General features: G+C 38.5%; 1 long non-coding RNA gene across 6 annotated transcripts; it reads right to left on the bottom strand.

Moving 5' to 3' along the window:
- Window positions 1-959: 959 nt before the first annotated feature.
- LOC129646095 (uncharacterized) lies at window positions 960-10,464 on the bottom strand. Of its 6 annotated transcripts, XR_008711680.1 has the most exons (6): window positions 10,256-10,460; window positions 9,861-9,922; window positions 7,827-8,042; window positions 5,699-7,292; window positions 4,977-5,057; window positions 960-3,556 (listed from the first exon to the last, which is right to left on the bottom strand). It is a non-coding gene; the product is annotated as an uncharacterized LOC129646095 (long non-coding RNA). The 6 variants fall into 6 exon arrangements; XR_008711678.1 differs by having other exon boundaries at window positions 3,675-7,292; window positions 10,256-10,464; XR_008711679.1 differs by having other exon boundaries at window positions 4,977-7,292; window positions 9,861-9,945.

Below are 10,464 nucleotides of genomic sequence, written 5' to 3'. Positions count from 1 at the left end.
ACTGTTATAATAAATTTCTGTATTCCATAAGCAACGTTTGGTGACAACTAAAGACTGTACTTTTTTCAAAAGATATTTTTAGGCTTTAACTCATAAATTTCTAACAATTTCTATAACTGAAATAATATTACTATCTATCTATGTAAAGCTAGTTCTTTTTCATGCAAGAATTCAAGCTGTTTCATATCTGGCCAAATTTAATATACTCAATCCTTTAAAAAAATTGTTAGAAATTTCACTGAGATTTCAGGTGCCTAAATTTCAATTCTTTTTTGACCTTTGAAAGGTAACTTCATTCATTCATTCATTATGCATTTTCTGGGACTGTCTCAATACTGTCGACCTTACTGTCTTATTTTTTGTTAAATTACAGCTTGTTTTTCTCTGCCATAACAAACTGCAATCATCATTCACTGTGACGATGCCACATACCTTCCTCCAGTCTTTCTGTTTACTGTCCTAGCTGCAGTACTAGCTTCTTCAGCTCTACTTGTTCTTTTTCAGTAAGTCTTCATTTTAAACTAAAAATTGTTCATATTCATGTCTAAAATAGAAAAATAATTTAGCACCTTATTTTAATCACCAATTCTGATTTACAAAAGTAATCACTGTAATTCCTTTCGTCAACCTAAAATATTCAGATAAACACACTATGTTACATTGATTCAAAGGAAAAAATAATTTACACTGATACATACACTGATACTAACCAGTGATTGTTTGTATGTAATACCAGACTCAGCACACTCTACAATCACCCCTTAAGCAAGACAACAAATTTAAAATATATTTTTTAAAAAACAAGTGAGTTCAATAAAATATTTTACACTATTTTCCTTCTTATATTTAATTAAAATTAAATATTTGCTTCCTTAGTCCTATTCATTTCAAATGGTAATAGGCATATGTTGCTAGTGGTTACCATATTTGATAACACAGGGAAATGAAAAAGACAAAAGCCACAAGGATTGTAGTTTTTATTCTATTTCTCTTTTATTTGCTATAACTTTCAGGGCTTAGAAGTAATCTGGGTTATTTTACTCTTTTATATCCTTACTAAACATAAAACAAAGCAAAAGTGGAATCAATGGATGTTCTTAGAGAGTCCATGAAATACATTTTCGGCCTACTCTAGCAGACATGGGCCAATCTCTAAAAACCCACTACTCCAAAAACAATCAACTTTATCTCTTTGGAGAATACCTTTAAACAGCAATATACGGATAAAAGTTTAACAACTGACTTTCAAAATAAAAAGTTTTGTATATATAAAGTGTGCAGAACACATAACTTACAAATAATAAATCATACACAATCCTATTTCTGGCCAGTTTGCAGGATCTTAGTTTCCCTTCCAGACACTGAACCAAGGCCACAGCAGTGAAAGCACCGAGTCCTAACCACTGGACCACAAGGGAATTCCAACACAATACCCTTTATTTTAAGTTCCAGAGAGCCAGCTGATTCTCATAGGCTCTTGTTGACTTTTGCTGAACTCTTGTATCTATAGCTAACCTGCGGTTGCAGTTTGACCAGGATTTTACAAAGGCAGTTGCATCCCAAACAGCTAATTCTTTTTCCAACAAATTTATTGTCATTAAATCGGATATATGACCTATAGTTAAACTGTTTCTCACCCTTGTACAAATTATGCTCACTAAATTGAGACCTCTTTCAGCTTCAGCACTACTGACTACAATGGTGCCATCAGCTTTTTGTATGGTTTCAGGAACTGAAACACTGTTTGACTTTATATTATTATTTACAAATTCCCCAAAATCATTCAAATCAATTTCAAATTTTAAAATTTCACACAAATAATTTTTTTTCACCAGTTATCCATGGTGAAGTTATTTCTTCATAAGGCCATGTAGAAGGTTCTAGCAAATCAAAATACTTAATACTTTCATCATACTTCCTATTTGATAAAAGACATAAGTTCATGTGTTGAATTATATTTTCTAGTAACATGTTCCTAGGAAGGGCATTAAATTTATTATTTCTATTAAATGGAATATCTTTAAATCTGATTTAATCAAACCTTCGATTTGAGATTCATGCTTTCCAGTACCAATTTTTAAATTTTCCAAGGTTTTTATTGTGCATTTGATAAATTTTTGTGCTTTCTGAATGTTAGTTGAGCTTGACTGTAGTGCAGTTGAAAGTAGTCAAAATTCTTCAAGAATGTCAATCATTAAAGCAAGGGTTTACAAGATATTGGAATGTTAGGTAACCTCTTTGCCAAACCAGAATGCAAATGACAAAAATGCAAATATATACAGGATATGCATTCCACACAGCAGTAGCAGGTTGTAGACCACAAGCTGCTTACTTTGGTCCCTTTACCTGGCCAATTTTAACAATTTCAACTTCAAGATCTTTAGGTACATTCCCTAAAAGCTTGTTTTGATTTTTATTAGGTGGATGATAATTGGAACAACTTTTATCAAGAAATATTTTTAAATGATTCACTTGTTTTATTTCAGATATTGAATCATCAAGTGACAAATGCAATTGATGGTTTAAACAGTTCCAAATAATAATTTCAGGAAAATTTTCTAACGACTTCGTGGCTGCTCCAGACTTTCTACCCAGCATTGTATTAGCACCATCAGGATAAAATGCAATTAAATTTGCTTTCAAATACTCATTAGTGAAGCCACAATCATTTAAAGTACTCAATAACGTACTGAAGATACATTCTACTGTGGCTGACACCAGTTCCTTTAAAGTAACAAACAACATAACTGGTACAGGAGCTGACTATACTGTGTACTGGACATAAATCACGAGGGTCCTCTTCTTTCAAACTGCGGATAACTCATCAACTATAACACAGATTTTGGCCTTCTCTTCTATAATATCCTTAAATATTGTCACCTTCATTTCTTTTGCGGCATGCACTGCTATTCTCACCCCATTTCTTCTTGTAATTCTATTGCCTCTGCAATATCAGACTAACGTCTATTATGTTTTACTAAACTATAAACTGTCTTGAAAACTTTTACAGTAGCATCAATACTTTTATTACATTATTTATGCACTAAATTAGAAACTGAGTCATTAATTGATTCCTTTAACAATCCTGAATTTTACCATGGGCTTTAGAAACATCATGCTCCTTAATTTTTTTTCACAGAGAAGCCTGTCTAGTAGTTTTATTGTTGCCATTAGGGGTTACCAAATATGCAATCCACTCCTTGGACATGTGAACATGATCTTCTGCTTTTAATCCCAAATGCTGAACTGTTGAGTAATCCTTACATCCTAATTTACCTTCTTTTATTTCAAGCCATTTGTACTGTTCTGTAAACATAACCACTTGTTTTTCATTCCAACAATCTGCAAGCACAAGATTATCCATTTTTTTCTTTGATGAAGATGATGGCTTTTCTTCAATGATTGGTTGTTCAGCATATTTGAAATTCACTTCCTTTGACTTAGACAACCCACAATAGTTCTTATTACTATCGCTACTTTCGTATCTGTTTTCACCTTCTTCGCATTTAAAAAATGCAAAAATCACCCTGTCATTTTGTCATCCTAGGAACAAAATCTGAAAAATAATTTTAAAAATATAAGTAAAATTTATGATAACACTTTTAGGGTTAATGCAGAAAGTTCTGTTAATGATTTCTTAATTTTAGAAATAAAATTTAATCTAGAATACTTACCTTGATTTTCAGTTTGTGTCTATAACTTCAATGACTTGTAATTTCTTAAAAAATCCACAATCATTTTTTAAAATTCTATTGCCAAAAATAATGTCACAAAATCTGACTTAATTTTTGATTATCACCCAATTCAACATAAAAGTGGCTCATATTATTTTCAAGTAAAGACAGTTCTAGTGTGAAGAATGGTTGATATTTTCATGTACATGATTAAGAAAGTTAAAAAAATACATATCAGAACTCCACTCATTCATAAATGATACACCAACACTTTTTTTGAATCAATGAAGAGTTTTCAAATACTGCAAGATATCCTCAATTTTTCATACAGAATAGCATCTAGTAGTTAGAGACATATCACATTTTTAAGCTTAATCCATATTAAGATTTCACCTATCACTTTCTTCAGTTTAGACAATCAACAAATAATAAACCAACCCCTGCTTTGCAGTCTGTCAACTACCTCGCTGTAAATACTCCCATCACCCTTCAGGAGCACACCATTATACAGTGTTTCTACCACACAGTACAACAGACTTGAATAACCTCAAGTGTGTAGACATTAGGTTATGGAGAGATTTGCGTATCTATTACCTTAAATGTATCTATTACCTTAAATGTAATGATAACCTATTTACCTTCAAATTTGTATACACCTGAACTTTTTAATTGAAGTACAGTTGATTTACAATGTTGTGTTAGCTTCTGGCTTACAGCAGTGATTCAGTTATATATATTCTTTTCCATTATAGGTTATTACAACACACAATAGGACCTTGTTGTTTATCTTTATATATAGAAGTTTGTATCTGCTAATTCCAAACTCCTAATTCATCCCTCTCTCCTCTTTCCCTTTCATAACTGTAAGTTTGTTTTCTATCTCTGTAAGTCTTCTCTGTCTTGTAAATAAGTTCATTTGTATCGTATTTTAGATTCCATATGTAAGTAATATCATACTTGTCTTGTGCTTGTCTTTCTGACTTATTTCATTTTGTATGATAATCTCTAGGTCTATCCATGTTGATGCAAATGGCATTACTTCATTCTTTTTTATGGCTGAGTTATACTTGAAGTTTTAATATAGATAATATTAAATGTATTAAATATTAATACATTTATACATTTAATACATTAATACATTTTATACATTTAATACATTAATAAATGTATTAAATATTAAATAATATTAATATGTTTAACAATCAGCTCAAATTTAACAATCGATTCTTGCAAGCCAGTTCAAGCCATGTCCAGAACATACTGTACTTAATGACAGAATTGAAGAAACACAAACATACTTACACCACTACAATAGGTTCTAGGCTCTTTATCATCACTACAGATCAGATCAATGTATTCAAGAACAGGTATTGATGGTCTCTCCTAAAAAGGAAGTCAGCAAACTTACAAGTCATGAACAATCATTGAAACCACATGTACATTTACAATCACTGGTGTTTTTTGGTTGGAATTAACAAGAATTCCTATGAAGAGGAGGCCTCACAGGTAGCACAAAATAATCAGAAACAGAAGCAGCAGAGGTAAAGATTCAGAGAAGACCAATATGCAAAATGACAAAACCTGAAAAGAGCCTAAATATACATAGAGGGGAAAAAGCCATGTACTCCTTGGAAATAGGGAAACAGTCCAAGGATAATGTTAAAAATACAGATATCATGGTACAGTATTTTACAACTGGGATGGTTATCAATAATCTTTTAGATCTCTAAGCTCAAAATCATGGAGTTCTTTGATAGTTCGGCTTCATCCTCTTTATCCTTATGAAATCAAATATCAAATTTCCTCAATCCTTTCCTTACACACATACTACCTTCAACATCAATAAGGCCTTAAATACCCCAGTCAAAACCTAGATTTTATTCTACAGGCAAAGGAATCAAATTAGTAGTGTTGAGATGGGAACCACATTAGAGATGCGTTTCAGGAAGATTAGCAGAGTATGAAATGGGGGATGATTAGTTAACAAGATAACCAATCCAGACAGACAGTAATGTAGTACTAACGTAGAGTGAGGGCAAGGAGAACAGTGAGCCAGCTGGTGGCCTCTTCTGTAGTGCACTGGACTTCAGAAAAATTACGCCAAAGATACCGGTGCTCTCTGTACTCCCCAATTTTCATCATTCTTTCCTTTCAGCATATTGTGTTTCAGTTCAGTTCAGTCACTCAGTCGTGTCCGACTCTTTGAGACGCCATGGACTGCAGCACGCCAGGCTTCCCTGTCCATCACCAGCTCCCAGAGCTTGGTCAAACTCATGTCCATCGAGTCAGTGATGCCATCCAACCATCTCATCCTCTGTTGTCCCCTTCTCCTGCCTTCAATCTTTCCCAGCATCAGGATCTTTTCCAAGGAGTCAGATTTTCACATCAGGTTAACAAAGTATGGGAGTTTCAGCTTCAGCATCAGTCCTTCCAATGAATATTCAGGACTGATTTCCTTTAGGATGGACTGGTTGGATCTCCTTGCAGTCCAAGGGACTCTCAAGAGTCTTCTCCAACACCACAGTTCAAAAGCATCAATAAACAATATTGTGTTTAGTTTGGCATTTATATATATGGCAATATACAGAGACGATGCTTTGCCATAACGCAAACTGATGGCTGGAAAATTAGATTTATATGAAAAAACTAAGAAACCTAAACCAGAATACATCAAGGAGTAACATTCTTCTCGATAAAAGATATAAAAAGAACACAAAAATTTTTTGTATCTGACAACACTCAAGCAGAGAGTTGTACCCAGTAGCATTTCATCATTGCTAGATGGTACTATAAAAAATATAGTAATAAACACATCCTGATGGAACCCAGCATAGGATAGGGTGAGAGGAAAGTAAATTCTGATCTGAATGTAGCTTAAAATAGAATTGAATTCTAATTTTTCTGTGCCACCATTTAAATGCAACAGGAATATTTTTACTAGATTCTTCTCATATTGTAATTCCACTCAGAGCATATAATTCCCTTCTTATGGAGCTGTCAAATTTTTAATCCTCTATATGTAAACAAAGCTATTTCTATTTATAAGAGGTTCTATCAGGTTGGCTATACACTCCTCTGGACGCAAAGATACAAAAAATTCTCTATATTTAAAGTAAATTTAAATTGAGTTCTAAACCTCAGCTGAACACAAGTGGATATATTAACTGTCAGAATTTACAACATAATTATGCATTTAAACCTCAGAGTATGACACTAAAATTGTACCTATTTTTCCAAATTAATTTTATAGAATTTTACTGTATTTCTCAAAGTAAAACACATATCATAAACACTTACATTACACATATCTAGAGGTGCACAAAACACCATCAAAGTTATCGTGTCCTATTCATTGTCTTTACACCATAGTCAGAATCTAAACTATTTTTCCTAATGACCCCTGCAGTCCTCTTTCCTAATGTTTTTCAGTACGAAAACAGACATCATGGCTCTTCAGTTTCCATAGCTACATCATTTATTCCTCACCACATGGGGAGGTGAAGTCAGCATACAGTTCTTGGTACCTCAAAGTTCCAAGTGTCAAGAAGAGAGTATCATATGAACAATTTTGGGGAAGAACGTCAAAGAAATGATCTGGTAAAGAATTTCTATATAACCCTAAGAAAACAACAAAAACAAAGTTACCACAATCCTTAGGGAGGGAATTTTGTTTGATTTAAAACCAAGTCATTTACATGAGTGCCCTAAGCCTACAGCAACTAAGAAACACACAAACATTGTGTGTTTCTCGGTTAACAGGAACCCAGTTAAAGAAAGACTATACTTTTAATAGCAAACCTCAACTAACTATAATATTCAAAAAGAGTAGTTCACAGTAGACACATTCTCTAGCTAATTAAGATACTACTTTAAGCAGAGACTTTGTAAAACTTAACAGTTTGGGATGGAAATTATCCTGAAATATATCACAATACCCCATTCGGTTATTGAAACCAATGTTTTACTGTGTTCAGAGCTTCCTATTGGCACCCCACTCCAGTACTCTTGCCTGGAAAATCTCATGGACGGAGGAGGCTGGTGGGCTGCAGTCCATGGGGTTGCTAAGAGTCGGACACGACTGAGCGACTTCACTTTCACTTTTCACTTTCATGCATTGGAGAAGGAAATGGCAACCCACTCCAGTGTTCTTACCTGGAGAATCCCAGGGACAGAGGGGCCCAGTAGGAGGCCGTCTGTGGGGTCACACAGAGTCGGACACGACTGAAGCGACTTAGCAGTAGCAGCAGCATACCCCTGCACCAACATTAAGGTTCCCAAGCCCCACCATCAAATCCTGATTCCATATTCCATAGGTCTGCAGCGGGGAGCAGGATTCTGCACACTTCCACTCCCTCATGCTTGAAAACTCTGTCAGAAGGGAATAAACACAGAAAGATACAGGATGCTCCTGTGATGCAGGCCCCTCACTGTGAACCTGGCCTGCGGGACTGTGATGTAGCTGAGTGAGGTCTTCAGGGCACCTGCCCCCACCCTACAGAGACACACAGGCTCTGATGCTGACCTCCTGCAGCCCGCCTCCTTCCCCATCACTAGCCGCCCCCTTCTCCCTAACCTGGGGGCCATCTTGCAGAAGTTACTCTGGTCTCAATTCAAACACAGTCTTAGGAGACCAGAACCCTGTGCACACCAGCGGCTCCATGTGCAAAGGAGAGGAGGAGGCGTTATCCAGGCTCCAACAGGCCCGCAGGCCACAGTCTCTGGGATGGCTAAGGGGGCGGCTGAGACCTCTCTCTGGGCAAACGCTCTACTCCTGTGCCCTGCTCCACAGTGTCCAGTCTGATACCCACTCCTGTGCCCTGCTCCACGGTGTCCACTCTGATATCTACTCCTGAGAGGGTAACAGGCAGGAAGGCCAGGGGTCTCCAAACGGAGGAAATAGCCTGCAAGTGTCAAACATTTTTATCTCTCTTAAGGGGCAGGAGGAAACAAACTAGGGATATTTTTTCCTTCTCTATACAAATTTAAAAGGTTTCTCTTCAAATACTGTGTTGCCATAATGACACCTGGTTTCACCTGAAGTTAACAATTTTCAAACCTAGAGATAACCAATGCCTTTTTCTTATGGAAATATTTGTCTTAAGCTATGCTAATGTACTATGCATTTACCCCAAACTCTGTCTTCAAGTCGGTTCCGCCTCTTGGCTCAGAACTTACTTGAAAAACCAGTTTGTTAAACTCAGATATTGTTCCCCTAATCTATGTAAATGAAACTATTTGTATGGTGATCTGCCCTTCTTCAAGATCCAAGTTAATCATTTTATGGCCCAGGATGAACCGTTTGGTACCAAGATTATCCCAAAATGCATCTTGAGGGTGAGGGGCCTGGTGCCATTCTGAGTTTTAAGACATTTCTTTCTTTTATTAACAGACTGCTAGTGACTACTAGCTGCCCTGGTGGCTCAGAGGTTAAAGCAGTCTGCCTGCAATTCTGGAGACCATGGTTCAATCCCTGGGTCCGGAAGATCCCCTGGAGAAGGAAATGGCAACCCACTCCAGTATTCTTGCCTGGAGAATCCCATGGACAGAGGAGACTGGTAGGCTACAGTCCACGGGGTCGCAAAGAGTCAGACACAACTGAGCGACTTCACATACATACAAAAGTGACTATATAACATCCAGCTGAAGACTAGCAGGGGGGGTAATCTTTCTGCCCTCTTTTGATGCCTATGTCAGAAGATTTCTCTATCTCCTTTATACTTTAATAAAACTTTATTACACAAAAGCTCTGAGCGATCAAGCCTCGTTTCTGGCCCTGGATTGAATTCTTCTCCTCTAGGGGCCAAGAATCCCAGCGTCTTTGCGTGATTCAACAACAACCTTTCACTCCTGTGCCCTGCTTCACGGTGTACACTCTGATACCCACTCCTGTGCCCTGCTCCACGTTGTCCAGTTTGATACCCACTCCTGTGTCCTGCTCCACGGTGTCCACTCTGATACCCACTCCTGTGCCCTGCTCCACGGTGTCCACTCTGATACCCGCTCCTGTGTCCTGCTCCACGGTGTCCAGTCTGATACCCACTCCTGTACCCTGCTCCACAATGTCCAGTCAGTATGAGACGTCCACACGTTTGCTGGACGATGAGTGAACAGGCGAGGGGAAATCACATCGCCGCTTGTCCCTCACAATCTCTGACTCGGGAAAACCCAAACACCGCTGCTACTTACACTCACAAACTGGATGTCATCTTCGTTTTCCTCCACGGCTGACTCGGACGCCTCAGGCCCAGCTGGAAGGGACACATTCTATTATCTATAAAATTAGCCAAAACACGGTTATCCAGACAACCACGGCTCGCAGGAGGCGATTTTTCCAAAGGGAATGAAAAGGCAGAGCTCTCGAGGAGACCGCCCGGAGCCCCAGCCGCCGCGACCCGCCGGAGAACAGCGCTGGTGCTGGGGACCGCAGGCCCCTGACGGCCCCTTCTCCAGAGGAAGGAAGCCTGCCCACGGGGCCAACGGGCCTCGGAACCCGCGCCGTGCCCCCGGTTCCCCAGTCCCCCGGAGCCCAGGCTCCTCAGGACCCTAGAGTCCCCAAGTCCCAGGTCCCGGACAGCACCTACCGAACTCTGCACAAGGCCGGACCCAGCCCACCACGCATTTCCGACCCTGCGTCTCCCGTCTCCCGCAGTCGTCGCTGCCACCACAGCAGAAAAGACCGCTAGCCGCGCCCGGCAGAGGCCGCCCGCTAGGGTAGCGGCGCCCAGCCTCCCTTACACAACGCCCTCCTCCTCTCCCGCCTTCAGGGCCTCTGGGAACTGTAGTCCGCTCT

This window comes from Bubalus kerabau, chromosome 3 (genome assembly GCF_029407905.1).
Source record: "Bubalus kerabau isolate K-KA32 ecotype Philippines breed swamp buffalo chromosome 3, PCC_UOA_SB_1v2, whole genome shotgun sequence".
NCBI classification, from domain to species: domain Eukaryota; kingdom Metazoa; phylum Chordata; class Mammalia; order Artiodactyla; family Bovidae; genus Bubalus; species Bubalus kerabau.
Note: the sequence above shows the minus strand (reverse complement) of the source record. Positions and strands in the feature narration are given on the sequence as shown.